The sequence below is a fragment of the Balaenoptera musculus genome, chromosome 10 (assembly GCF_009873245.2).
Source record: "Balaenoptera musculus isolate JJ_BM4_2016_0621 chromosome 10, mBalMus1.pri.v3, whole genome shotgun sequence".
NCBI classification, from domain to species: Eukaryota; Metazoa; Chordata; class Mammalia; order Artiodactyla; family Balaenopteridae; genus Balaenoptera; species Balaenoptera musculus.
The window spans coordinates 103,936,231-103,963,984 of NC_045794.1; the positions used below are offsets into that span (position 1 = coordinate 103,936,231).

Below are 27,754 nucleotides of genomic sequence, written 5' to 3' on the forward strand. Positions count from 1 at the left end.
GTGTGCGGGCTTCTCATTGCGGTGGCTTCTCTTGTTGCAGAGCACGGGCTCTAGGTGCGCGGGCTTCAGTAGTTGTGGCACGTGAGCTCAATAGTTGTGACTCGCAGGCTCTAGAGCTCAGGCTCAGTAGTTGTGGCACACGGGCTTAGTTGCTCCGCGGCATGTGGGATCTTCCCGGAGCAGGGCTTGAACCCGTGTCCCCTGCATTGGCAGGCAGATTCTTAACCACTGCGCCACCAGGGAAGTCCCCTGGTTACATTTTTAAACCAAGACAACCAACAGTTTTTTAGTATGAGGATGTCCCAGGCAATATTTGCACTTTTCTCTGCTAATTCTGGCTATCCTAGTTATGATCATAAACTCCGAGTCATTTCCACCTTGGAAAATAAAACAGAGCTAGCCATCACGGACTGGTGGCCTCCATGCCTGACGTCTGGGGGCCAGTGTGTGAGCCTGCCTGAACCCTCTGCCCCAGTCAGGGCCTGCTCCCACCTGGGCATCCCCTCCCCAAGCCCTGAGTCCCATGTGCTCTCCCCAAGGACACCTCCTGGGATTTCCTCGGCTCTCTCCAGCAGCCTCTCTCCCACGAGGTCACCCTGTCTCCATCTCTTGTCCTCCCTAGACCCCAGGGCCCTTGGTCCTCAAGCCCCTCAAGCCCCTCCTTGATCTGGCCCTTTCCTACCCGGCTCACCGTCCCACCATTCACATGGACGTCTCCCCTGCCCCAGGACCTTTGCACCTGAGCACTCTGCATGCGCCCTCCAGCACCCCATCCCAGCCACACTGCCCCTCTTTCCCCTGACTGGTGGCACTTCCTGCTGTTATGTTTCCCTGCCGCCTCCCCTCAAAAAGGTAAGTGAAGCTCTGTTCCCACGCACTCCTGTCCCACCGGGGGTCATCACCACTTGCTAGGCATCCCACCTGCAACTTCTCTCCAGATCAGTGCCTTACCGAACCCTGCCACTTTCTCTCCAAGGCCCTCTGGAGTGCCTCCTGCAGGGACCATGGTCCGCACCTCACTGCCACCCCAGTCCTTCAAGTCCCCTCCTCTGCACCCCAGGAAGGGGCCAAACTCCAGCTGAGCACCCCGGGATCTGTCCCACCGCCACTCCCGCGTCCTCACCTTCTCAGCCGGCTGGCTGGTTCCACCCTTGGGCCCCGACCTGGGCGGGCTCTCCCCATCCTCTGAGAGGGGGCACCGGTCTGGAGGAGCGCGACACCTGGCAGATGCAGCTCTCCCCCCCCACCTCTCACTGTCCTCCTCTGCCCCATCCAGAGGTGGTGGCACTACCATCATTCCCACTTCTCAGGTGGCGAAGCGGGGCCCCCAGAGATCCTAGCTGCAGGGTCGACTGGGGGCCTAGTGGGTGGCCCGTCACGCCGCCAGTAAGGGCTCAGGGTCACTGTTCCTTGCACACCTACCCTGCGCCAGGGGGCCCTGGATCGCCGGTTTCCGGTCTTCACTCCCCAAGCCGGCAGCACCGTGACATCAACAGCACCCCCTGCGTGGAGACAAGGACCATCTGGTGCCGCCGAGAGGTCCCAGGGCCGGAGGAGTTAAGTGCAGGCCCTGCAGCTCCTTAGCCCCAAGGGAGGAAGGCCACGCCCGGCCCTGCGCCCCCTCCGCCCCAGAGAAAAGCCACCGGGACACGTCACACGTCTACCGCAAGGGCTGGAGCTCTCCTGCCTCCCACAGCACAGTACGAAGTGACGATGAAACCGGCTCAACAGTGGAAGCCGCAGAGGCACTTCCTCTCTGCTGGGCCTGGGGGCCTGGAGCCCCACTCTAGGCCCCGCCCACCCCAGGAGGCTGGATGCAGGGGTACCTGCGTGGGGATGGTACAGAGCCTTGCCCCCTCCCTGGCTCCTCCGGCTGGCTTACTGGGGCGTGGAGCCTGGAGCAGGGTGGGAGCGAGGCCACGGGAAGGCAGGCGGGCCGGTGGGCGGGCAGGAGTGAGTCTGTGGCCTTGGGGTCCTCCCTCCCATCCCCTCAGTCCCTCCCGTAGCCCGGACCAAGCCTGGGGGGGCTCACTCTCCCCCCGTCCCTCTTCCACCCCCCCCCCCACTCCAACCTTGCAGCCCCCCACACCCTGAGGGCATTATCCCAACTGGATTGGGCGGCCACAGAGCACCCAGGGAAATCCTCTCCTCCCCAACCCAGGCTGCCCAAGGCCCCCTTGTGCTCCGACACCCCCGCACCCTTCCTTCCAACCCGCAAATGCCCCAGCTCCTGGGAGGCCTAGGGTGGGCGCAGGGCGGGGAGGGCCAAGCCTGGCCTTGAAGGGCCCGCCCCCAGGTGAGGAGCTGGGGTCAGTGCTGCAGAATGACTCAGGGGTTCAGTTCAGAAGAGCCTTGTGGAGGGCCCCCAGGGGACCCCGCTGATGCCTGCGTGGCGCGGGTGGTCCTTGCAGGGGTTCCCAAGCCCCTGCCCGCCTGGACCCAGAGTCACACCCGAGACCGCGGACAAACTCGCGAGCTCGCCCGTGGCCGGGGCTGTTCCGTTCCCGCCGCCCCGATTCCACACCAGCTTCAGGGAGACGCCTCGGAACCTCCTGCTGGGGCCCCATGATGGCGCCCCAGACCTCGTGTGAACCAGCTCCGCCCCTGCCGGCGCTGTGACCTCGGGGAAGCCCTCACCCCCTCCAGCTCAGGGGCCTCTTCCCTGCCATGAGCAATGACACTGCCTTCTGTGTGGGGTGGGGGGTCCCACGGACAACGGGGACAACGTGGTGAGGGCCTGGTAGGTGCTCGGCGCCCTGGAGCCCCCGCCTGCAGCCTGACTGCTTCCCTTCCACCTGGACCCACCTGGGGTCTTCCCCACGTGGCCTGCTGGCAGAGCGGGCCGCGCGCGCGCGTGCACACACACACACACACACACACACACACACACACACACACAATTCTTGCTGCCCTGAAGGAAAGGCAGGGACGTGTGCTGAGGACAACAGAGGCGGACCCCTTTCCCAGTCCCGGAACCACAAAGCCCCGCACTCCAGGAGGAGGTAACCACGGACTCCGAGTTCTCAGCTGCAGGGCTGCCCACGGCACCCGCAGCAGGAGACAGGGTGTCCACCCCCAAACCACGGCGCTCCATGGTGCCACCGCCCTCACTTCAGGCCTGGCCCTCAGGACCCTGGATGCGGTCACCAGGGCCAGGGGGCCCAGCTGCTTCCACACGTGACACCATCAACCTCACGGCCCCCCGAGCTGGGCTTGCAATCTCAGTTCACATTTGAGAAACTTGCCCAAGGTCACGTGACTGGGAAGCTGCGCATGGGGTGAACCCCCTCCAAGGACCACAGAGTGGCCCGCATGGACAGAGAGCCATCCGGGCCACCGAGGGTGCTGCAGGTCAGTCCTCTGCCTCGGTGGCCTCAGTGACCTCAGAGCAGGTGGTCGGTCACTCTTCATTCCCCATGTTGCCTGAGCGTGGAGTACACATAGCGCCTGGTACCAGGCAGGGCACAAACCCCTCCCTCTTGCCTGGGGCTCCAAGTCTGTGCTCAGAACTTGGATAAAACCCAGGAGGTCACACTTTTGTTCAGTTTAAATTAAAAGTTAAGATCCAGCATCTTGGGCACACAGAAAGTGCTCATCCAGGATTTGGTACATGAATGCCCCGCAGCTGTTGACAAGGCCACACGGTGTCCTGACTCACTGGAACAGTCCAGTTTATGCTGGTGCCAGTCTCATGAGTGTAGCGCCCCAGTTCATGCCCACGGTGCCCCATCTGGGCATTAAGTTATACGGCCACCCTAGGTATAGAACAAAAATCCTTCCTAGGTGAGGTCAGAGCAGGCCACACCTGACCGACCTGCAGGATGTGAAAGGTACACGTGGATGAAGGACAGAGGGTGGAGCTGGTGAGTCCCTCGGGGACGAGCTGTAGCCATTCTGCCAGGAGAATCTTTTATGTCCACATCAGAGCAGTGCCGGGCAATGGCGGGGTCTCAACCAACCCATCCCACCAAGACTCAGGAAGTGCTCCGTCCTCTCAGCACTGGGCATCGTACATCGCAAGGGAAGAGAAGGCCCTGCTCTCCTGGAGCGTTCATTCTACTCAGGGAGGCTGACCATGAACAAGTCAATGTCAGAGCAGAATGAGGCCGGGTGGGGCACTGCTTTATAGGGAAAGACCAGGGGGAGCCCCCCGCCCCAGGACAGTGACGTGTGGGCAAAGATCTGAAGAGGTAAGGGGTGAGATGGGCAGACATCTGGGGAGGAGCTTTCCAGCCGGGGAAACAGCCAGTGCAAAGTCCCTGAGGTGGGACCCAGAAGAGGACCGTGTGGCTGGAGCAGTCAACGAGGGCCGGGCAGGGCCAGGGCAGCAGGAGTCAGGCAGTGTGGGCCTGGCCACCATGGCGGTAAGAACTCTGGCTTTGACTCTAAGACAGGGACCCCCTTGATAGAGTCAGTGGAGGAATGACCAGTGGGGAAACCGGGTAAGAGGCTGCTCGTTCAACTAGAGCAGGAGTTGGCAACTTTTTCTGTAAAGGGCTGGAAAGCAAATATTGCTAGCTTTGCCAGTCATAGGGTCTCTACTGCAGCTCCTCAACGTGGCCTGCATGGCAAAAGCAGCTGTAGGTGGTCCATGAATGGGTGGGCACGCCTGTGTTCCAGGAAACCTCCAATGAGGACACCGACATTTGCATTTCACAGAATTTTCATGCCATGAAATTTTTTTTTTTTTCCCCAGCCATTAAAAACTGAGAAAACATTCTTAGCTCGGAGTCCGAACCAAAACAGGTGGCGGCAGGATTTGGACTGTGGCCATAGTTAGCTGCCCCCTGAGCTTTACAACAAACATCCACCACTGCCCTGGGCCAAGCAGCACCCAGCAGGCAGCGCCAGCGGTGAGAACAAGAGAGCAAAACCCTGCTGCCACTGAGATTTGGTAATAAATAAGTAAATTAGAGAGGGTGTGAGAGGTCCTAAGTTCTCCCCTGCCTGGCTCAGGCACAGAAGTCAGGTCCCTGAGGCTGGAGTGCGACCAGTGGCCAAGGAGGCAGCCAGAGTTGGGAGCGGGTGGTGGTCGCGGAGGCCGCGGGAGGGTGGGGAGGGGAGCCACGGGGGGGGGGGGCGTCATGGAGGCCACGGGAGGGTGGCGAGGGGAGAAGGGCTCTGGGGAGAAGGGCCCCTTACACGCCCGACTCACCCCTCTGAACTAGGCCAATAATTGCTGAAAGAAAGACTTCCTAATCATTACATTAAGACTTAGGAAATGAACATATTTGTCTCGTTTTCATACAAAATAAGCTGTAGTCTAAAACAGGGTGACAAAGGAGGGGCCTCTGGGCCAAAATCACTCTGCAGAATTTATTTGGTCTGCGCATAAATTTGTATTAGGAAACTATACGTGAAATGTCCGGATCTTACAAATACCGAAAGCGAGCCCAAGTTCCGTGTGTTCAGCACCTGCTGCGCTGGGCTTCTCCCGAGCGGCTGCTCGGAAGCCCCAGCCCGCCGGCCCGAGGCCTCTCCGGAGCCGGCCACTTCAGAGGAAGGGGCTCTGTTCCCCCGGCCCCCACAGGGGTTAAGTTTTAATCCCTGTTCTCCGGCGAACGAGGCCGCGCATGGCAGCACCTTATCGCCTTAGACTTAAGGGCTTAAGTGCACCCAGCACGTCGCGCAGAGCCCTTCGGAGCCCCTCTACGGGAAGGACGCTCGGCGCTGTTCCGGGGTAAGCCGAGCTCAGGGCTCCCGCACAGGTGGGCTCCCCACCCTCTCACCTCCCGAGGCTCCGCGGCCGGCCGCTCTGGGGGCCTCGCCCCGCGCACCTGCCGGCACCTGCGCGCACCTACAGGCAGAACCGGGCGCCCGTCACGCCGCAGCCCTCGGCGCCCCGGCACGTATGCGTCCGGTCGGCCGCCAACGGCCGATCCACCAGCAACACCGCGGCAACCCACCCCGCCGACGACTCGACGCCGCACCAGCCCGGGTGGCCCGAACCGGGGGCGGGGGCCGGCGCGCTGGAACTGCGCCTGCGCGGTCTGCCCGCACGGGCCCGGGGATGGGATTGCGCCTGCGTGATCGATCCGCACCGGCCAGGGGGCGGGACTGCGCCTGCGCAGTCAGCAGCGCCTCGGCCCCTCGAGCGGCGGGACTGCGCCTGCCCCGTCAGCAGCGCCTCGGCCCCTCGAGCGGCCGGACCGGCCGGGCCCCAGGGAGGGACGGGCATATGGGCACTGCGCCTGCGCGCGCTGGCCCCGCCCCACCTTCCCCGCCCCGCGCCGCGCGGGGCCCTGGGAGGGGTGCAGCGTCCGGCGGCGTCGCGGGCGGGCGGGCGGGCGGTGGCGGCGGCGGCGGCGGCGGGCGGGGCGCGGGGGCAGACAAAGCCGCGGCTAATGAATGGGAGTGAGTCCGCCTGCGCGGCCGTCGTCCGCTGCCGGGCGGGAGCCGCCCCACGCCCGGCGTCCGCGGTGAGTGTGCGGCCGGCGCCGACTCTGCCTCATCCGCGAGCTCGCGACCCGGGCCCGGCCGTCTTGGCGCGCCGTCGGGCCGGGGCCGGGGTCGCGGGGGTCGGGTCCGGGGGTCCGGCTGGGGGCCGGAGGTCGCAGGGGTCGGGGAGCCGGGCCGGGGCCGCGGCCGGGGTCGCCGCGATGTCGCCTGCGCGGGGCCGGGGGTTGGGGGGCGGGGGCGCGGCCTCCTGTCGCCGGGACCCCGCCCGGGCCGCTCGACTCGACCACGGTGCCCGAACGCCAGGCCCGCGCCCCCGGCCCCCGGCCCGGCTGACAGCTGGCGCGCGGTGGGCCCGCGGACGGTCGCACCCGGGGCGCGTGTTCCGGGCTGCAGGGTTTGGTGGAGGAAACACCTGAAGTGTTGGAAAGTTGGTGCGGACACCCGGCCCGGCCGCAGCCGCGGGGATGGGATAGACGGGGCGCGGGCCCAGGGGCTCGGGAGAGCGCGGGGGCAGAAGTGCCCGGCCGGTGTGAAGTTTACGGGCTGACCACGCGGGCGCCTGTGCGTGCGGGGCGGGACCGGGCGCCGCAGTCGTCGGGGAAGCCCGGTGCTGGGGTGGGGGGCGCCGGCCGGCGGCCGGGCAGCTCCGCGCAGCAGCAGACAGGTGCTCTTTGGGCGTCTTTCCTGAAGTCCTTTGCCCTCCGCCACCACAGCGAATCGCCTTACAAGTTACGTGTTTAGGATTTTCCTCTAGATACAGTATTTTAATTTCAGTGTACTTCCAGGAAGAGGCAACCAGGGGCCTTATTTACGTATGTCTTAGGAAGCAGATGAGACCTTCCTTATTACTACATGCTTCTGATGCTTTTTAGTTATTGTACGTGTTTCTGGGTAGGACCATTCAAGTTTAAGTAGTGAAAATATGAATCAAATTGCAAAGCATAATTTCAGGTGTTTTTTCCAATTGCGGTTGTTTTTCTAGACCGAAGTAAAGGTGGAGTCATTTGTGTATCTTCTTTTGTGTTTTTTCTGTGACCCACACCATCCCTGTTGCTTAAGAGAATTGCCAGCCCCCTAGACTCTCCTTGTATTTTGGTTGACTTTCAGTAGACAAATACATGCACCTCTCTGGAAGCAAGTCCCTGCCAAGCCGAGCCATCAGGAGAAACTTCTGTTGGCATTCTCATGTTCATAAAAAAGGGAAGTTATTTGCTTTGAAGTTAACTCTGATCAGATCAGTCCATAGGTTTTTTTTTTTTCTTCCAGCTTTAAGATCAAGTCCATAATTTTGAAAAATCCACTTTAGATTTTCATGAGACCAGTATGATAACGCACCAGTATGATAATGGCGCATCCTTGTGACTTTTTATATTAATTTTTGATGTTTTCTCTATATCATGGTGATAAAATTAGGAGACGATGAAGGATTTAGTTGGAGTTTTTAGAAAGTGCTCTGAATAAGCCAAATTTCAATTATGAATTAATTTCCATACAAAGTTATCTTGTGGGAGGAAACCGTACTCAGGGTTTTCCAATGGGCTGTCCATGCAGGGATGCACACTTCCTGTAATCCTTAAACAGATTATATCTGCTCATCATGATTTACATTTTCTCGGGAAAAGATCTAGAAAACTTAAGAGAGAGTCTATGACTCTTCAAGAAGGTAATCTCCTATCTTGGAAGAAAGCTCAGACTTGAGTCCACTTCACAGGTGTTTACTTGACACCCCTTCCCCCTCCACTGTTCTGGTTAATTCCTGATGTCTTTGGACCTGAAAACTCTGCCCTGTTTTTCAGTGTCACCACACAGAGGAGGAGGCTTGTGAGTGGCTCAAGCTGTGCAAAGAATGTTCCTAACGCACTGGGAAAGGTTTTAAGTGAATTTTTAGGGTCACTGACTGAATTCTGTGCCTGCGCAAAGGAGACGATGCGGTATTTACATAGTGAAGGAAACGTGTGTACCTGTATTTCAGATCCCTGTCCGGCGTAGAATTTGGAGAGTGACCAGAACTGGGCAGTGGAGCTGTTGCAGCATGAAGAGCAGTGATGGTGGTCAGTGCTGTCCTTCACTCTGTGTTTGTGTTTCTCTCTGCCTGGCTTCAACTCCTTCATCTGAACTCTGGTCTGATCTCCTCCTTCAGTGTGAGGACTGCCTGGCGAGGGGAGGGGGGCAGGTGAGCGACTCTGGGGCACAGTGAGGAGCCTCTGATGGTTGGTTGGGGGCCCCCGACTCTCCCTCACCAGCATTCTGTTTCCTTCTGAGCTTCTCTGCACAAGGCCTGCGACTGAGAGACAGCGACTGTCATTCTTCTAGTTACTGTTGGATATTTAAGGTGCTATTTATTTATTATTATTTTTTTAAAGGGAATGCTATTTATTTATTTATTTATTTTATTATTTATGGCTGTGTTGGGTCTTCATTTCTGTGCGAGGGCTTTCTCTAGTTGCGGCGAGCGGGGGCCACTCTTCATCGCGATGCGCGGGCCTCTCACTATCGCGGCCTCTCTTGTTGCGGAGCACAGGCTCCAGACGCGCAGGCTCAGTAGTTGTGGCTCACGGGCCCAGCCGCTACGCTACGGCATGTGGGATCCTCCCAGACCGGGGTTCGAACCCGTGTCCCCTGCACCGGCAGGCAGACTCTCAACCACTGCACCACCAGGGAAGCCCTTAAGGTGCTATTTAAATCTCAGGACTTGACATAAGCTGTAGGAACCATCATTCATGTTTACGTTTTGTGTTTGAGTGAATTTAGCTGCATAAAAAGGCACAGTTTGCCTCTAGCCCTGACCGTCCTGCAGCCTCTCGGTCAGGCCTCCCTTCCGTGTCTGGATGACAGCAGAGTTCTTGTCAGTCAGCTTCCAGGTGTTCGGCCCTTTCCACACCCCTGGCTTTCCTGCCCTCTCCCTTACCCTACTTGTCATTGCCTGACTTTGCATCGTTCTGGAATAGTTCAGATCACTTCCTAGCTAATTGTTTGATGTGTGCTTTTGGTAGTTCAAATCCTGGAAGGCATTGTTAGGAATAAAATAAAGTCTTTTCTTCTCATGCCCCCTATTTCTGAGGTAGAGGGGACCAGGAGAGACAGAGGTGCCTGACCCTGCATGAGGTTTTCTCGCCTCTCTACTCTGCACCTGGCGCTGTTCTGCCTGCTGGGGGCAACAGTGGTTTTTAGAAGAAGGCCCTGCCGTAGGAGAACTTAACATAGTGCTGGTGGGATGGACTCAACCCAGAGAGGGCTACTCCAGGAGGAGCGCAGGCAGGCGAGGGCGGGATGACGGCCGTGGGAGAAGCGCGCTCCGGGCAGACCTCTCTCAGGCGGAGAGGACCTTTGAGCCCCGCCCTGCAGGGTCTGCGGGTGACGGAGTGGAGGCCCAGAGTAAGAAGCAGCGGTGTGGGGGAGAGGCTGGCCCCTCCGCCTGAGCCCATGTCCTGTCGTAAAGCCCCCTTCCCAGCCGTGATCAGGTGCCCGCTCTGCTTGGTTTCCGCTCGCATTCAGGTGAAGGCCTTCCAGCAGCCGGGCCCCGCCCGCTCCCCCCGCAAAGTCTGTGTCGTAGAAACCACCGATGCTGGGCTGGGCTGGGGTGTCCCCCGCTGACCCGCCCGGCTGCCCTGTGCGATGGCTCTTTGATCTGGGCGGCCTGCACCTGCCCTGTCTTGCCTCATCCCCCCCACAGATGTAAACCAAGGGGCTGCGTTTTCATCCAAGGCCACGGCTAACTGAGCCTTACGTTGTGGCCCTCGTGTCACAGAGGCAGCAGCGGAGGGAGCTGTGTGCTGTTTGGTGAGAGCTCCGGTTACTCTGCCGCAGGCCCTGTGCCACATCCCGGAAGTAAAAGGACTCTAAACACTCCTCCAGCAGCTTCCAGCCACGGCAGCAATTTCAAACCTGTCACTGGTGGGACTGCCCTGTACCCCGGGGGAGAAGGTGCTGGTGTTGGGTAAAGGGACCCTCAGAAAGACAGCGGAACAACCCAGATAGCCCTGGTCTGTGACCCAGAACGTTTCAGGGGTAGAACGGGGACCAGCCGACCCGAACGGAGTCTGTTTGCCTGCTCTGGAGTGTGCTTTGTTTCCAGGGTGGCCTTATCAGGTTTTCTGACCATATCTCGTGGAAGTGGCTCCGGTTCTGGGTTTCTGAGTTCACCCCTTTGCAGTGGGCTCTGGCTCTTAGTCTGGGTCCTCCGCCTCAGCTTGGCCAGGCCTGGGTGGTGGTGTCTCCATGTGAGTGGGTGCTGGCGCTTCCGCATGGGAGGCAGTTGACGCTGCTGCCACCGCTGGAATATGTGAGTCATGGTTCTCCACCCTCAGAAAGTGCTACAGTTACTCTCAGACGTGGACCAGATCTTAATTTATAGCCTTGGTGGAAAGACTGCCACGTCCAAGGGTGAGCGAGGCAGGGGTGCCGGCGGCGGCCCTGATGCCCTCGGTGTACTTGGCAGCTCTTGGGGAGCACGTGGACTTTGAGTTGAAAGCAGATGTGCTTCTGTGCTTTAAAGGCTGTGTTGTGGAGAGTTGGAAGAACAGTCCGTGGCGCTCTCCAACCTGCCCCAAGATGGAGCACTTGTCACGACATGGCCATGGCTGCCACCTTCACCTGTCTGGTGCTTCCAGACTTTCTCTAAGGAGATTGCAGATATCACAGCACTTCACCTCTCAGTGTCCTTTTCTTCTAAGGAAAGGTAAAGGGAGGAATTCCCTGGTGGTCCAGTGGTTAGGTCTTGGCGCTTCAGCACTTCCATTGCCGTGGCCTGAGTTCAGTCCCTGGTCAGGGAACTAAGATCCTGCATGCTGCAGAGCGTGGCCCCCCAAAAAAAGAAAAAGAAAAAGAAAAGGCAAAGGGATGTTCTCTCTCACCAGCAGTACAGCTGTGAAGGAAATGAACGATAATCCCTCATAACATTCAGTGGCCAAGCCACAGTCAGATTTCCCTACTTGTGTTTAATTAGCTTGTTTGTTCCAAACCAGAATCTAGTCCAGGTCATTGCACTGAGTCTGTCTCTTTAGCCTTTTTTATTCTGGAACAATAACCTGCCCCCATTTTTTTCCATGACACTGACTTTTTGAGGAGACTAGGCCAGTTGTCTTGCGAATGTCCCATGTTCTGGGTTTGTTTGCCATTTTCCTTCTTGGTCGTTTACAGTTGCCCCTTGAACAACACAGCAGGCGGTTAGGGGCGCCACTGTCCACATAGTCGGAAACCCGAGGATAAGTCATAGTTGGCCCTCAGTGTCCACAGCTGCTTCCCATCCTCAGATGCCACCAGCCTGGGACCTGCGCGTCTTCACGCGGGTGCTGCTGGGCTTCCTGTTTGCCGCCCTCAGAGGCTGTCCTTTTGGGACTGACACCCACTTTCTAGGGCTGTTGTTCTTTCTTTCTGTATTTCATCTGTGTTTCCCTCGTCCATTACATTCAAGGAAGACAGGAAAAATGCTGAATTCTCTCCCTGTATTACCTCTTTCTGGGGAGCAGTGGCTGTAATATTCACCTGCATTGTGGCAAATGTTTTTATTTGTCCTTTTTCTTCCTTGAGTATCAGTGCTGACTCACGGGTTTTCATTTATTCGTTACATTGTAATCTATTAAAGTCCTCTGGTTCTGCTTTTTTGGTGTTCGGATGGCTGTGACTGACCCGTCGGGGGCCCCGGCGAAGCTCCGGGTGCTGCTTTGGCGTCACCCTGGCAGCACTTCCCTTCTGCCACCTTCCGGTCCTTTGCCAGAGCTGCAGTCGGCTCCTTCTGCAGAGCGCTTTGGTTCCCTTCAGTGCAGAAGGTATTTAGAAACCAAGATCTAGGTGTTAGATCTGTTTGTTGTGTTTGTGTATTATTGCAGCTTTAAGTGTTGGTCTGGTGTACAGAGCTAGGAAATGTATTTCTAAAACATCAAGAGTTATACTGATATTTTCAATGCAGATTTAAAATTACATAGTTTTACTTAATTTCTTTGATTTTTAAAAAATCTCTTTTTCTTTTTTTTTATTAATTTATTTTTGACTGCATTGGGTCTTTGCTGCTGCACGCGGGCTTTCTCTAGTTGTGGCAAACGGGGGCTACTCTTCGTTGCAGTTCGCGGGTTTTTCATTGCCGTGGCTTCTTTTGATGTGGAGTACGAGCTCTAGGTGCGCGGGCTTCAGTAGTTGTGGCTCACGGGCTTAGTTGCTCCACGGCATGTGGGATCTTCCCAGACCAGGGATCAAACCCATGTGCCCTGCGTTGGCAGGCGGATTCTTAACCGCTGCGCCACCAAGGAAGGTCCCTCTGTCTTTTTCTTATCCTGAAAATTTTGATTCTTTTTCTTTTTTATTAATTTTTATTGGAGTACAGTTGCTTTACAATATTGTGTTAGTTTCTACTGTACAGCAAAGTGAATCAGCTATAGGTATACATATATCCCCTCTTTTGGATTTCCTTCCCATTTAGGTCACCACAAGGCATTGAGTAGAAAATTATGATTCCTTAATGCCATTGGCATAATTACTTAGTTGTTTTATGCTAAAGTGCACAAAAAATGAGTAAAATGACATTATTATGTTACTACTGCTAATGAAATCACTTAGCAAAATTTAAGGGTTTTTTTTGTTTTTAAGTTCTTTTTGTCTTTAGTACATATTGTGCTTTAGATGAATAAAGTCCTGTGTGTTAAAGCCCCTTGGTGAACATTCTTTGTCTGCGTTATGGTTGCTCATTTGATACACAATTAGGTCTATTTGTTTCAGATTTGGAATTTTCTAAATTTTAATGTTTCTAAATTTTAAATTTAAATTTTAAATTTTTTTAAATTTTTTAAATTTAAATTTTAAATTTTCTAAATTTTAATTTTAATGATAATCACATGGCTCAAAAGTCAACATTATATAAAAGATACGATCAGAAATCTCACTTGCATTCCTATCTCCTCCACTCTTTATAGGCAACCTTTTTTTTTTTTTAATTTTTTTTTTTTAATTTTTTTTGGCTGTGTTGGGTCTTAGTTGCTGCGCGCAGGCTTTCTCTAGTTGTGGCGAGCGGGGGTACTCTTCGTTGTGGTGCGTGGGCTTCTCATTGTGGTGGCTTCTCTTGTTGCGGAGCACGGGCTCTAGGCGCGCAGGCTTCAGTAGTTGTGGCACGTGGGCTCAGTAGCTGTGGCTCGTGGGCTCTAGAGCGCAGGCTCAGTAGTTGTGGCACACGGGCTCAGTTGCTCCGCGGCATGTGGGATCTTCCCGGGCCAGGGCTCGAACCCATGTCCCCTGCATTGGCAGACGGATTCTTAACCGCTGCGCCACCAGGGAAGCCCCTATAGGCAACCATTTTTATTTCTATTTCTACTTTATCCTGCAAAAATAAGCACACACACATATATTTGTAACTTCCCTTGTTTTCCCTCCTGTCTTTCATAAAACGTAACAAATACTATTTATGCTACGTGTCTTGGTTTTTATTCAACAGCCTGTGTATGTATCAGTCCTTACTGGTGGGTGTTCGAGTGGTTTTCCAGTCTGGCTGTGAACTGCAGTGACTGACCTTGGGCAGGTGTTGTTTTGTATTTGATGAGGCCATCTCTGGGGTCTGTGCCTGGCAGTGGGATTGCTGGGTCCCTGGGTGAATGTAATTTGGAAGGTGTTTCCAAATTCCCCTGCAAAGGTGCCGTCCCGGCTTGCTCTCCATCAGCACTCTTCTCAGCCTCACCGAGAGGTGCTACCAAGGTTTGGGGTCTTTCCAGTCTGATCAGGTGAGACTTGAAGTAGTTTCCTTTAATGTGCTTCAACTTCAACGTGAAAAATGGAAAAATATACTTTACTAAGTTGGATATGTCTGGTATCAAAGCAGATGAGGGCATTGAGTGAAAGTTGTAAGTCACAGAGCCCGGCCGGCCTCTGCAGGGTGAGAACTGGGAAACGCTGCCCATGGGAATTCATGCTGACACTTACTTCTGCAATACAGTAGTTTGGAACACAGTTTCTTTAATTCTTAAATAAAAAATAACCATATATTCTCTAAGTCAGAACACATGCCTGAAATTGAGAATTTTCCATACATTTTGTTTTTTTCTAGCCCATGGAAAGGATCCTCTGATTAGCTACCTTTACTTTTAGGTGTTTTCGGCTTTGAAACTAAAAAATGTAAAGTGAGTTTCAGAAAATGTGCGTTTTGGATGCCTCCTTTCTACCCCTCATCCTCCCCTCCCTCTAGTCTCTGCTTATAATTTAGGATCGCCGTGCTCACTGTTCGAGTGTACCTGTATTTTCTTAATCTCCTCGGTGCTTCAGCGCGGTCCTCTAGCTGTCAAGAGATGGGCGGGGCCCAGTGAGACAGGGCACCCTCTGCCCTGGGGGGGCCAGGGGCTGCGGGCAGCGTCCACAGCAAGGAAGCTGACTGGATTTGTTCTAGAAGGACCGTTTCCCTTATTGTCATCGATCGCCCTATTTAATATTCATGCTGATTGATTTTATTTTAGACTAAATCTGATTTGCTGGAGAATAGAAGCAGAACCACGGAACGGCTGGTTCCAGATGCCATCCAGATGCACGGTGAATAGGTAGCCCTCGCCTTTCAAGGCCAGAGTAGCCTCCAAAGTTTTAGGATAGGTGGCAAAAAACCAAATTTTTATTCACACACATAGAAAATTATCAAAAATGCCTCAGCAACATAATCCTTTTGTGGTTTGAAAACTAAAGCTAATGTGCTTTTTTGTCTTTTTAAAAATTTGGTTCTAAAATAGTTGAAAAATTATTTTCTTTAGTAGTAAGCTGCTAGAGCAAATGACAGCATTTTTCCTAAAATAGAAACAACAGGGACTTCCCTGGCAGTCCAGTGGTTAAGACTGCATGCTTCCAATGCAGCGGGCCCTGGTTCCATCCCTGGTCGGGGAACTAAGATCCCCCATGCTGCTCGGTGTGGCCAAAAAAAAAAAGAAAAGAAAAAGAAACATCTTTGTTATCTATGATTTTGAAATAATATGTACAAAACTAGTCCAGTAGTAGAGAAATATATAAAATAGAAGGTGAAAGTCTCCCCTGATGACCACGCTTCAGATGCACGTTCACATGTGTGGGTGCGTTTACACCCAGGGCCTGCCTGACCCTCCCGTCTGTGCCGAGGGCAATGGGGCGGGGCCTCCCTCTTGCTGGGGTGGTCCTTGCCCGTGGCACGATAGTTTCATGAGGTGTTTTTTTGTGTGTGTGTTTTTTTAAAGTTGGAGAAAATAGGCTGTGTTGGGTCTTCGTTGCTGTGTGCGGGCTTTCTCTAGTTGTGGCAAGCGGGGGCTACTCTTCGTTGCGGTGCGCTGGCTTCTCATTGCAGTGGCTTCTCTTGTAGCGGAGCACGGGCTCTGGGCGCGCGGGCTTCAGTAGTTGTGGCACGCAGGCTTAGTTGCTCCGCGGCATGTGGGATCTTCCCGGACTAGGGCTTGAACCCGTGTCCCCTGCATTGGCAGGCGGATTCTTAACCACTGCGCCACCAGGGAAGCCCCTCGTGAGGTTTTTAAAATCCTTTCTATCTTTTTTTTTTTTTTTAAATAAATTTATTTATTTATTTATTTTTGGCTGCTACTCTTCGTTGCGGTGCATGGGCTTCTCATTGCGGTGGCTTCTCTCGTGGCAGAGCACGGGCTCTAGGCGCGCGGGCTTCAGTAGTTGTGGCTCGCAGGCTCTAGAGTGCAGGCTCGGTAGTTGTGGTGCGTGGGCGTAGTTGCTCCGCAGCATGTGGGGTCTTCCCGGACCAGGGCTCGAACCCGTGTCTCCTGCATTGGCAGGTGGATTCTTAACCACTGTGCCACCAGGGGTGCCCCTCATGAGGTTTTTAAAAACCTTTTTACCTTAAAGTATATAGCACAGAGGGACTTTCCTGATGGTCCAGTGGTAAAGAATCCGCCTTACAATGCAGGGGACTCAGGTTCGATCCCTGGTCAGGGAACTAAGATCTGACATGCCGCGGGGCAACTGCTGAGCTCGTGCACCTCAACTAGAGAGCCTGCGTGCCGCAAACTACAGAGCCCACGCACCCTGGAGCCTGCACGCCACAACTACAGAGAAGCCCGTGCGCTGCAACGAAAAAGATCCTGCATACCTCAACAAAGATCACGCGTGCCGCAACTAAGACCCGACACAGCCTAAAATAAAAATAAATAAAGTATAGCACAGAGACAAACTGCATAAATTAATAGCTTGATGGGTTATGATAAGGTGGACACTTTTGTAACCATCCCTTGGGTCAAGAGAGAAAATTGTGCCCTCCCTGGAATCCTTCCACGTGCCCTATCCCAGCCACATCCCTCCCTTTGATGGCAAATACTTCCCTTTCTTCGCAGTTTTATGATGGGATTGCACGTCTTTAAGCAGTAGTTAAGTGTTGCCTGTTTTTCACGTGACGTTTCAGTCCCTTACCTACAGGGCACCCCCGCCTCCCGTGGGAGTTTGGTGTGGAAGAAGCCAGGTGGCTGGACTCATGTTTCTCAGTCTGGATTTTGCCGGCCATGGCCCTCAGGTGTGGTTTAATGTGTTTCCCTGCTCTTGGTTCCTTTAAATTGGCGGTGGATCTAAGGCCTGATGAGGTCCAGCCTCCTTCCCGGCTGCTGTGCTGCTCCCTTAGGAAGGACCCTGTGTGTGAGGCTCTCGCTGTCTCTGCTGTTGGCAGCCAGTGATACACAGACCTGCCGGCTCTAACCGGTAAGAGGCTACGGGACAGGCACGTTCCGGCTCAGTTACTGCGTCTTCGTTCATGAGCTGGGCTTGGAGTAAGAGGACCCTGTCCTTAGCTCCTCCACGGTTATCTGGTGCTGTAGTTTATGTAGGAAACTGAAGAAAAGTGCTTGCTTCTTTCTCTTTATCAGTTTCCTATCATCCTCCAAAGGTGACCAACGGAGCATTTTATTTCGGTGTTATGCACTCGTAGATTTAACATATTTGATGTGTTTTAATGCATTATTATGATGATCCTTATTTACGTTCAAATTATCTCATTTTTTTGGACAGTGGGAGCCCTTACAAGTTGGCGCCTAGATCCTTCTGACACAATTCTCCTTCTCTCTCAGAGGTTCCTTGCTCTCTGGTATGCCAGACTGTTCTAGGCTCATTTTGTATTCTTCCTGCCCAAGACCTGCAGTCAGCCATTCCTTCAAAAGCCCTGGTCTTCTTTCATGGGAAATGATGTTTCACAACCATAGTCTGGATGTCAGGTAAGCTCATTCCCATTGGGTTGGTCACTGTTTTTAGGTCTTTGCAGTGAGCAGAGCTGGGGTAGGTGTCCTGCTCACCAACTGTAGGATGTGCATTTGACCTTTCTTGTCCTGGGTCTCTGTCTCTGTCTGAGGATGCTGGTTCTCAAGGACATGGGAGGTGAGAGTCTTGTGCTATCGCTGGTCACTCCTCTGCTTCACTCTCACTGTACACACCTCAGTCTCCGAGTAACAGTGGCTGTGTCGTTACTGAAAACACGTTGGTGCTTTTTGCCTAAGACTTCCCATTGTCTTCCCATCCCTCTTTGCAGTGATTCGGGCTCTACGTGCAAGCGCGGTAGCCATTGCCTACTGTGCTCTCTCCCGGAGACCCTCACTCAGTCTTAGTCCTGCGAGGAAGTATATACTGAGCACTCACACCGTCCTTTCGTCAGTGTTTCTCTAGACTTTTTGGTTGAGGTTCTTTCTCTGGTAGATTTCTCCAGAAGGACTCAAGGAAAAATATTTCCTGAATTCTTGCATGTTGATAATAGTTTTTCTGTGTCCCTTATACTTGAAAGCCAGGTTGACTGGATATAAAATGCTTGGCTCATGTATTTTTTCCTCAGATATCTTAAATATGTTATTCTATTGTTTTATAGCATAAAACATTGCTGTCAAACTCATGACAATTTTATTTTCTTTCCCTTGTACGTGACCTTGGTTTTCCCCTCAGTGGCATTTCTTTTTTTTTAAGTCTAGTGATTTTCCTAGAATATACCTCAGTGTTCATTGTTAAGGATGGATTTTCTCAGCTTTATGGTATGCTCTTTCAATATACGTAGTTTCACAACTTTTATTTCAAAGTGTTTAGGATTCTCTTCTTTTGCTTTGTCCCCCTCCCTTTTCTGTGGGGGGTGCTCTGGTTATACATGTGTTGGATCTTCTTTGCCTGTGTTTTCAATTGGCCGGTTTCTCCTGAGTCTTTTTTAGCTCTTATTTCTTCTTCATTAAAAACCTTTATTTTGGGCTTCCCTGGTGGCGCAGTGGTTGAGAATCTGCCTGCCAATGCAGGGGACACGGGTTCGAGCCCTGGTCTGGGAAGATCCCACATGCCGCGGAGCAACAAGGCCCGTGAGCCACAACTACTGAGCCTGCGCATCTGGAGCCTGTGCTCCGCAACTAGAGAGGCCGCGATAGTGAGAGGCCCGCGCACCGCGTTGAAGAGTGGCCCCCGCTTGCCGCAACTGGAGAAAGCCCTCGCACAGAAACGAAGACCCAACACAGCCAAAAATAAATAAAATAAAATAAATTAATTAAAAAAAAAAAAAAAAAAAAAACCTTTATTTTCTAAACTCTTATCTTAAGAAATCATCTGTGGGGTTTATTTGTTCTTATGTTGCCTCTAACTTAGTCTTTATTCTTAAAATGGCATTTTACTTTTTGTTATTGTTTTGAGCATGTGTGTTTATTTTGCTGAAGATTTCAGGTTACAGGGAGGCCGTATACACAGCCCACGGCCACCACCCACCACCCCTTTTTGCTGGCTTCATTCTCTTGTTTGAAAGGAGAGAGCTCTTTTCTCTTTCTTCCCCCTCCAACTTTCCCCTTTTTCTCTCCTAGCCTCATGCTTTGCAATTTATAAAATGACATTTTACTTTTATTTGTAATATTTTCTTAGGATCCATAACCTCATTTCAGTGTTTTTCTATCCTGATTTATTTTGTTCTTTTGTATTGTTTTCTTAATTTCTTTATATTCTTTTGAAATAAATTATAGTTTTTATTTAACTTGTGCTTATATTTTTCTGGTGTGCTTTCATTATCTATAGAGATGTTTTTCTGGTCTTTATTTTTTTTCTCTTATCCTTTTGTAGGATTTGACCTTAATCCTTATCTGTTGCTTATTGTTTTAGTTTTCTAGTGCTGCTTTAACAAATTATCACAAACTTAGTGGTTGAAAACAGCATAAATTTGGAGGTCAGAAATCTGAGATGGGTCTCACTAAGCTTAAATCAAGATGTTGGCAGGCTGCCTTTCTTTCTGGAGGCTCTAGCAGTGAACATTTCCTTGCCTTTTACACTTTCTAGAGGCCGCCTGTGTCCTTGGATGTGGGCCCCCTCCCTCTGTCTTCAAAGCCAGCAACACCGCATCTCTCTGACCTTGTGAAGTCATATTTTCCTCTGTCTCTCTTCTGCCTCTTCTTTCCACTTTTAAAGATCCTTGTGATAACACTGGGTCCACCCAGATAATCCAGGATAATCTTCTTATTATCTTGGATCAGTAACCTTAATTCCATCTGCATCCTTATTAATAATCCTACTTTGCTATGTAACCTAACACAGTCACAGATCTGAGGATTAGGATGTGAACTTCTTTGAGGACCGATTACTCTGTCTGCCACACTCATTTTTATCTGATACTAGTTTTGTTTTGTTTTTTAAATAAATTTATTTATTTATTTATATTTTATTTTTGGCTGCGTTGGGTCTTTGTTGCGGCAAGCAGGGGCTACTCTTCATTGTGGTGCACGTACTTCTCATCACGGTGGCTTCTCTTGTTGCGGAGCATGGGCTCTAGGTGCATGGGATTCAGTAGTTGTGGCTCACGGGCTCAGTAGTTGTGGCTTGCGGGCCCTAGAGTGCAGGCTCAGTAGTTGTGGCTCACAGGCTCGGTAGTTGTGGCTCGCGGGCTCAGTAGTTGTGGCTCGTGGGGCTTAGTTGCTCTGTGATATGTGGTATCTTCCCAGACCAGGGCTTGAACCCATGTCCCCTGCACTGGCAGGCGGATACTTAACCCCTGCACCATCAGGGAAGTCCTGATACTAGTTTTTAACATTCGAGGAGAGATGGCTGAGGATAACTTGTCCTAACTCATGGTGCTTCCTATTCTGCAGTCTTTATCTACTACTGAAAATGTGGCGGCTTCCATTTTTATGTTTTACGTTGTGTATCTAGGAATATCTGTAGTTTTCTTGTTATGTCTTTGGCTTTGGTACCCAGGTGATACTGATCTCTTAAAATAAACTGGGAAGTATTCTATCCTCCTCTTTCCAAGAGTTTATGGAGTATTGATATCATTTCTTCTGTAAATGTTTGATAAAATTCACCAGTGAGGCCATCTGGGCCTACATTTTTCTTCATGGGAAAATTTTAAGTTACTAATTCAATGTCTTTACTTGTTATAGGTCTATTCTGATTTTCTGTTACTTCTTGAGTCACTTTAATTTGTTACTTTCTAGGAATTTTCCCATTTCATGTGAGTTGTTGAATTTGTTGGTAGACAGTTGTTCATAGTCCTCTCTTATATTTCATTTAGTTTCTTTTTTTTTTTTAAGGTTTTTTGATGTGGACCGTTTTTAAAGTCTTTATTGAATTTGTTACAATATTGCTTCTGTTTTATGTTTTGGTTTTTTGGCCGTAAGCCATGTGGGATCTTATCTCCCTGACCAGGGATCAAACCCACACCCCCTGCATTGGAAGGCAAAGTCTTAACCACTGGACCGCCAGGGAAGTCCCTCATTTAGTTTCTGAGGGGGCAGTGGTAATGCTCCCAGGTTTTTGCAATCTATGTCTCCTTTTTTTCTTGGTTAATCTAGCTAGGGATTTGTCAATTTTGTCAATGTTTTCAAAGAACCAACTTTCAGTTTCATTGAAGTTCTATATCACTTTTCTGTTTTCTATTTCATTAGCATCCACTCTAATCTTTATTATTTCCTTTCTTCTGCCTTGGTTTGGTCTGTTCTTTTTCTAGTTTGCTTTTGTTTTCTTTTTATCTGGAGGTGAATGTTTACATTATTGATTTGAGACCTTTTTCTTTTCTAATATAGGTATTTAAATCTATAAATTTCTCTCTGAGCACCAATTTAGCTGCATCTCATGTATTTTGGTTTGTTGTGTTTTTATTTTCATTCAGATGAAAATACTTTCTAATTTCCCTTGTAGTTTCTTTTTGACCTATTATTTAGAAATGTGTTATTATTTCCAAATATTTATTGATTTTTCAAATTTTCCTCTGTTACTGTCTTGCAATTTAACTTCATTCTGGTTGAAGGATATATTTGTATCATTTCAGTTCTTTTAAATTTATTCATACTTGTTTTATGGCCCAGCCTCTGGTCTGTACTGTGGAATGTGTTGTGTGTGGTTGAGAAGGGGAAGTATTGTGCTGCTGTTGGATGGAGCCCTGTGTAGATCTGCCAGTTCAAGCTGGTTAATAGCATTGTTCACGTCGTCTTTATCCTCACTGATTTTCTGTCTTGCTGATCTAGTTGACCTCCCTTCAAGTTTGCTGATTCTTTCTTCTGGCTACCAAGCCCCTCTAGTGAATTTTTCATTACAGTTATGCATTTCAGCTCCATAATTTCTAATTTCATAATTGGTTCTTTTTCATAATTTTTCTCTCTATACTGATACTTACTTGGTGAGACGTTGTCCTGCTTTCCTGTAGTTTCTTTATATGTGGTTCCCTTTAGTTCTTGCAACTTATTAGAGTAGCTGATTTAAAGTCTTTGTCTAGTAAGTCCAACCTCTGGACACCCTCAGGAACAGTTTCTTGGTTTATTTTTCCCCCATGTATGGGCCATACTTACCTGCTTTTTTTTTTTGCACGTCTTATAATTTTTTTGTTTTTGTGGAAAACCGGACATCATTTGTTGTTATTGCTGGGGGGTTGTTTTGTTTTTGCCTGTTTGTTCCTTTAGTGACCTTCCTGGACTAATTCTGAAAAGTCTGTACTCCTTGTAGTGTTTGGACACTTCAGTCTCTGCCTGGTTAGCTTGGTGTCAGTGATTTCCTGAAATCCACTGAGCTGAATGATTTCCTTAAATGCTGCCAACACATGCGCCCGCCATCTTTGCCAAGAGCTGTGCGTGTGCCTGTGCCTGTGCATGTGTGTGTGTGTGTGTTGGGACAAGCATTAACCTTCTCCTTGCACAGGGCTTCAAGGTCAGCCAGATGTGAGAGATGGGGTGGCCCCTCAGGTCTCTCCTGGGCTTGTCCTTCTACAGCTGCAGGAATCTGTCAGAGCCTTTCATAGCTCCCTGCAGACATCTCGTCCCCCCATCTTCCTTCTCAGCCTTTGGCCAGGCTCTTGTTTGCCCCACTGGCGTTGCAGGGTCAGGCAACTGTGATGTTACAGAAGTGCAACTGTTTTCAGTAGAAGCCCAGGGAGAGGGCTTTTCCCACTGCAGGCTCTGAATCAGGCCAAATAACTGCCGTGCTCTGTGAGCAGGTCTTTTCCAGGGACCTGTGACGAAGGTCGGGTGGTGGCATTGCTGCACGGTGGGACCTTCTGAGGGGCCGCAGGCCCAGTCTGCCCCTCTGGTGGCTGCACAGCCGCTGCTTTCCACAGCTGCCGTGGTCCTGTGGCTCCTGTGGGGAAGGAAGGATGGGGGTGGAATGCTCTGACGAGCTCCCACAGTTTTTCTTAAATAAATGCTCCTCAGATTGTTGCAGGCCTTTGCTTAACCCCCAGAGTTGTGAACAATTTGGTATTGACAGCTGCCTAGCACTGCGTTTGCTTTCCTGCGGCCACTGGGTTATAGAGGTCCTCACCTACCACTCTGAGCAGTGCTTGTGTCAGGAGATTTCTCCTCCCTTCTCTACCCTTCCTTTGCTGTTTCTTTTGTCCCTGAACTGCTCAGTTTATAGTCTATTCCCAGCAGTTCCTCTTTGAAATGGGTCTTTGCCCTGGAGGAAGCATGGGCTGGGTGGTTTTTCTCCAGCCTCTTTGGACCTTACCCTGGACCCCTGACATACATCCGCTCTGATGAGTGCAGAAAGCTCCTCCCAGTTTCAGCAGCTTGGTCCTCAGGGCTTCCGGTGAATACCTGTTGGCTACTTTGGGATTATCAGTAATCACATGCCCAGGGCTGCTTTCTTTTTCTGCCTGTACAGATCTAATACCACATGGGCCTTGTATATATTCTTGGTTTGTCCTGGTGGCTTATATTTTGGAGTTAAGGAAATACCTTGTCAGGCTTGTCTTCTTGTTGGTCTCGTCCATGAGACTGTGGCTTTGCTCTTTTAGTTCTGTGCTGTATTACCAACTGAAACAATGAACTTAACTGTAGTTCACGTGAATAAAATAACTACACTTAAGAGAAAAAACTGACCCAAGAAACTCTCGGACACAGTGCTTGTTTATATACCCTCAAGCCCAAAGGCAAAAATGTGTAAACTAACGTTTCTGTTCAAAAGCTCGTCTTCCCTTGGTGGTATGGGTCAGCGTTATGCAGCTGCTGTCTGAATATTGTAGGACTGAGCGAATGAGCAAATCCTTTACGGCTAGTGGGAGCCAGACTTCTCGCAATTGGAGAAGGAAGTTACAGATACGGAGACAGGGAGGCTCGGATGATCCTGGGATGTTGGGTTGAAGTTGGAGGCGTCAGCGTGAACATGTGGTGTTTATCCACCTGTGCATGTGCATGTAGGCGTATGTGTGTATTAATGGTTTTTACTTAATCCCATTGAAAGGGCCTAGAAACAAAGGCACCCCAGTGACAGTGGGCACACCGAGCACCTCACTCTTTACCCACACCATTATTGTTTTTGTTAACTCTTGTCGTTTTCTGTCCATCACTGAATTTCCATGTGGGATTATTTCTGCCTGAAGAACACTTTTGCATTTCCTTCAGTACAGGTCACCTGGTGACATATTCTGTGTTTGATTTGTCTGACAGTGTTTTTATTTCGTATTAATTCCTGCAGGAATATTTTTGCTGAGTATTAAATTCTGGTTTGGCTTTTATTTTTTTCAAAACTATGAAGATACCATTCCTTCGTCTCCTGGTTCACATTGCTTCTCTTGAAAAGTCAGCAGTCTGTCTAGTTATCTTTTCTTAAAATAATTCCTATGGAAGTGTTGTAATATATACCAGTGTGATGACCTGTGCACTCATCACCTGGCTTTAACAATTACCAACTCAAGGCTGCTCTTGTTTTATCTGTATCCCTCACCCCACCTAGTTATGTTAAAGCAGATACCAGAAATCATATTTCATCTGGATATTTTTCAGTAAGTATCTTGAAAAGATGGGATTCTTTGAAACGTTTTATCTACAATATCTTTATGCTTTAATAAACTAAGAATTACTTAATAGCGAATGTTAATTCAGTATCCAAGTTTCCCACATAGTCTAAAAAATGTTCTTATACACTTTGCTAATTCAGATCAGGATTCAAGTATAATTTGTGTGTTAAAGAAACTGGGGGTTTCCCAGTTTCCCAGACTATTTCCCATAGTCTGGATTTTGCTGATTTCATCCCACTGGTGGTATTTAAATATGTTCCTCCATCCCTTGTAATTTTTATCTGTCTGCTTTATCTCTTGTTTTTAACACTTTTTTTTTCTTTTTCTTTAAATCTTGCTTGGGGTTTGTAGGGATTCTCAAGTCTGTGGTCTGAAGTCTTTGATCCGAACTGCTTTTTTTTTTTCGTGTTTTTTTTCTGTTGTGGTTTATCACAGCATATTGAATATAGTTCCCTGTGCTATACAGTAGGACCTTGTTGTTCATCCATCCTATAGACACTAGTTTGCACCTGCTAATCCCAAACTCCCAATCCTTCCCTCCCCCACCCGCCCTCCTCCTTGGCAACCACAAGTCTGAGTCTGTTTTGTAGATAAGTTCACTTGTGTCATATTTCAGATTCCACATATAAGTGATGTCACGTGGTATCTGTCTGTCTCACTCACTTAGTGTGACCGTCTCCGGGTCCATCCGCGTCACTGCCCTCGCAGCCACGTCTCTTCTTCTTCCTGCTCTCTTGTCTCCCGTCCACCGCTCTGGCCCCCCAGGGCTTCCAGTGCTCACCTCTGGATGCGAGCAGCGGCCTGTGTCCACCCGTGTGCCCTGGACGCGTTTCTCACCCTCAGTGTGAGAAACGCTGAGAAAGCCTCAGTGTCCTCGTGTGTAAAAGGAGAAATACCAAACTGAATCTTCCTCGAAAGATTTTCATGTGGTTTAAATGAGACAACACAGGTTGAACCCACGGTGAACAGTCACTGTTGGCTCTCCCATTCTCGTCACCCCACGCTCTTGCCCCAGGAACATCTCTAGAGAGAGTCAAAGTCACCTGGGAATGTAATGTTTGCCTTGAAGGGAGAAGAGCGGGTTTCTCCCAGACCCAGAGAGAGGAATGGGGACAAGGCTGTCCAGGACTGAGAAGACATCCGGGCACCGAGGTCGTAAGGGAAGGAGCAGCAAGCAGAGGGACCTTGAGCCTGTGACCTTCCGGAACGTACTGAGATCCAGTACTTCTTCATAGAGGCCTTAGAACCTTTATTACACAGATGGCTGTGTCTTATGTGACTAAAGCAGTGTGACCTTTCCTTCCTGACCTGCCTCTTGCCTGCACCCCCAGTGCGACACTGGGTACAAGTGTGAGGCGGGGGTGGGGGGTCCTTGCCTTGTTCCTGAGCTTTCCCTGCCCAGTGTGATGGTAACTGTAGAGTGTTTCTAAAAGTCCTTGTAAGGTTGAGGAAGTTTTCCTCTCTTCCTGCCTTGCTGAGAGTTTCTGTCGTGAATAGGAATAGAAAAATGATGTTAAATGTTTTTCTGCATCTAATGACATGACTCTATGGTTTTCCTCCTTTTTTTCCATCAATGTGGTGAATTCTATTGGTTGATCTTTTAATGTTAAACCAGACATGCTTGTGATGAACCCCTCTTACTCACGGTGTATTATCTTTAATGTAGTGCTGAATTTGATATGTTAAATTTTTAAGAACTTGCTACATTTTCTTAAGGTTTTTCTATGATCATAGGGATATGAATCTGATTCTTTTCTTATGTCTTTGCTGGTTTTGGAGTCAGGGTAATACTACCTCATAAAAAAAAAGAGTTGGGAAGTGTTTCTTCTATTTTCTGGAAGAGTTTGTGTTTCACCAGTTTTTTTTTCTTTAATGTTCGTTGAAATTCACCAGTGAAGCCATCTTGGCTTGGAAGTTTCTTTAAGGGAAGGTTTTTAACTACAAGTTCAGCTCTTAAAATAGATAGAGGGCTGTTCAGGTTATCTCTTTGGTGAGTTTTTGTAATGTGTGGCTTTCCAGGATTTACCCGTTTCATCTAAGCTGCTGAATTTACCATCATAAAGTCACTCATCTATTTCCTTACTATCTTTTTGCATCTGTAAGATCTTTGGTGAAAATCCCCTTTCATTCCTGCTATTGGTAATTTTATGTCTTTACCATTTTTTTCTTTAATCAGTCTGTAGAAGTTTGCCAATTTTGTTGATCTGTCCAAAGAACCGGTGTTAGGTTTCATTGATTTTTTTTTTTTTTTCTGCCCTGCCTCTTCTCCCACACCCCCAATTTCAGTGATTTCAAATCTTTTATTGTTTCCTTCCCTTTGTTTGCTTTGGGATTAAATTTGCTTCACTTTTCCTTGTGATTTTTTTTTCTTTAACCCTCGGCTTAATATAGAAGTGTTATTTATTTGAAGATATTTAGGATTTTTCCAGATATCATTCTGATGTTGATTTCTCATTCAGTTCCCTTATTGTCAGAGACCATTCTTTGTTTGATTTCAGTTCTTTTAAATGTATTGAGATTTGCTTTACTGTCCGGAGAACAGTCTATCTTGATGAATGTTTTGTGTCCACCTTTAAGTGATATTCCGTTGTTGTTTGGACTGTTCCATAAATGTCATTTAGGTCAAGTTGATGATAGTGATTTAAAGTCTTCTGTTATCTTTACTGCTATTCTGTCTACTTGTTCAGTTAACTACTGAATGGGGGTGTGAAATCCCATCTAATTTTGGTTGGTCAAGTCTCCCTTTAGGTCTGTCAGGTTTGCTTCATGCGTTTGGAAAATCTGTTGGTAGATGTGTGCGTGTCTGATGAACTGACCCCTTTGTCCTTTTATGTGATGTCCCTGTCATCCTGCTGTGTCGTTCTCACATCCTCATCGCGTGCTAGCTTAGGCACGCCCGCTTGCTCCTGGCTGGTGTTAGTGTGCTGCACCTTTTCTGTCCTTTTGCTTTGAACCTATTTGTGTCGTGATGTTTTAACGTGTTTTTTGTAGGCAGCATATAGTTAGTCTTACTTTTTTACCCAACCTGACAATCCCTGCCTTTCTTAAAATACAACTTTATTGGTTGTGTAGGCTGTGTCCTGTGTCTTCTTTCCTCTGATGCTCTGCTCCCAGAATGCTTCACGTCTGGCCCCCGATATGTGCTCTTGTGTCCCACACTGACCGTTCTCCAGCACCAGCTGGCTGTCCCCCAGTTCA

General features: G+C 49.9%; 1 protein-coding gene across 13 annotated transcripts in view; it reads left to right on the plus strand.

Moving 5' to 3' along the window:
- Positions 1-6,307: 6,307 nt before the first annotated feature.
- Positions 6,308-27,754, plus strand: part of ZBED4 (zinc finger BED-type containing 4) — a 28,854-nt gene continuing 7,407 nt past the window's right edge. The window contains exons 1-4 of one of the 13 annotated variants that reach the window (XM_036866109.1): positions 6,308-6,419; positions 8,372-8,450; positions 16,913-17,037; positions 17,403-17,546. The gene's annotated coding sequence lies outside the window, so the exon portion shown is untranslated. Of the gene's footprint in view, positions 6,420-6,610; positions 7,128-8,371; positions 8,451-8,488; positions 8,732-11,586; positions 12,168-16,912; positions 17,038-17,343; positions 17,547-27,754 lie in introns of those variants that run through there. The other 12 variants (XM_036866108.1, XM_036866107.1, XM_036866110.1 and 9 more) reach the window with 12 other exon arrangements.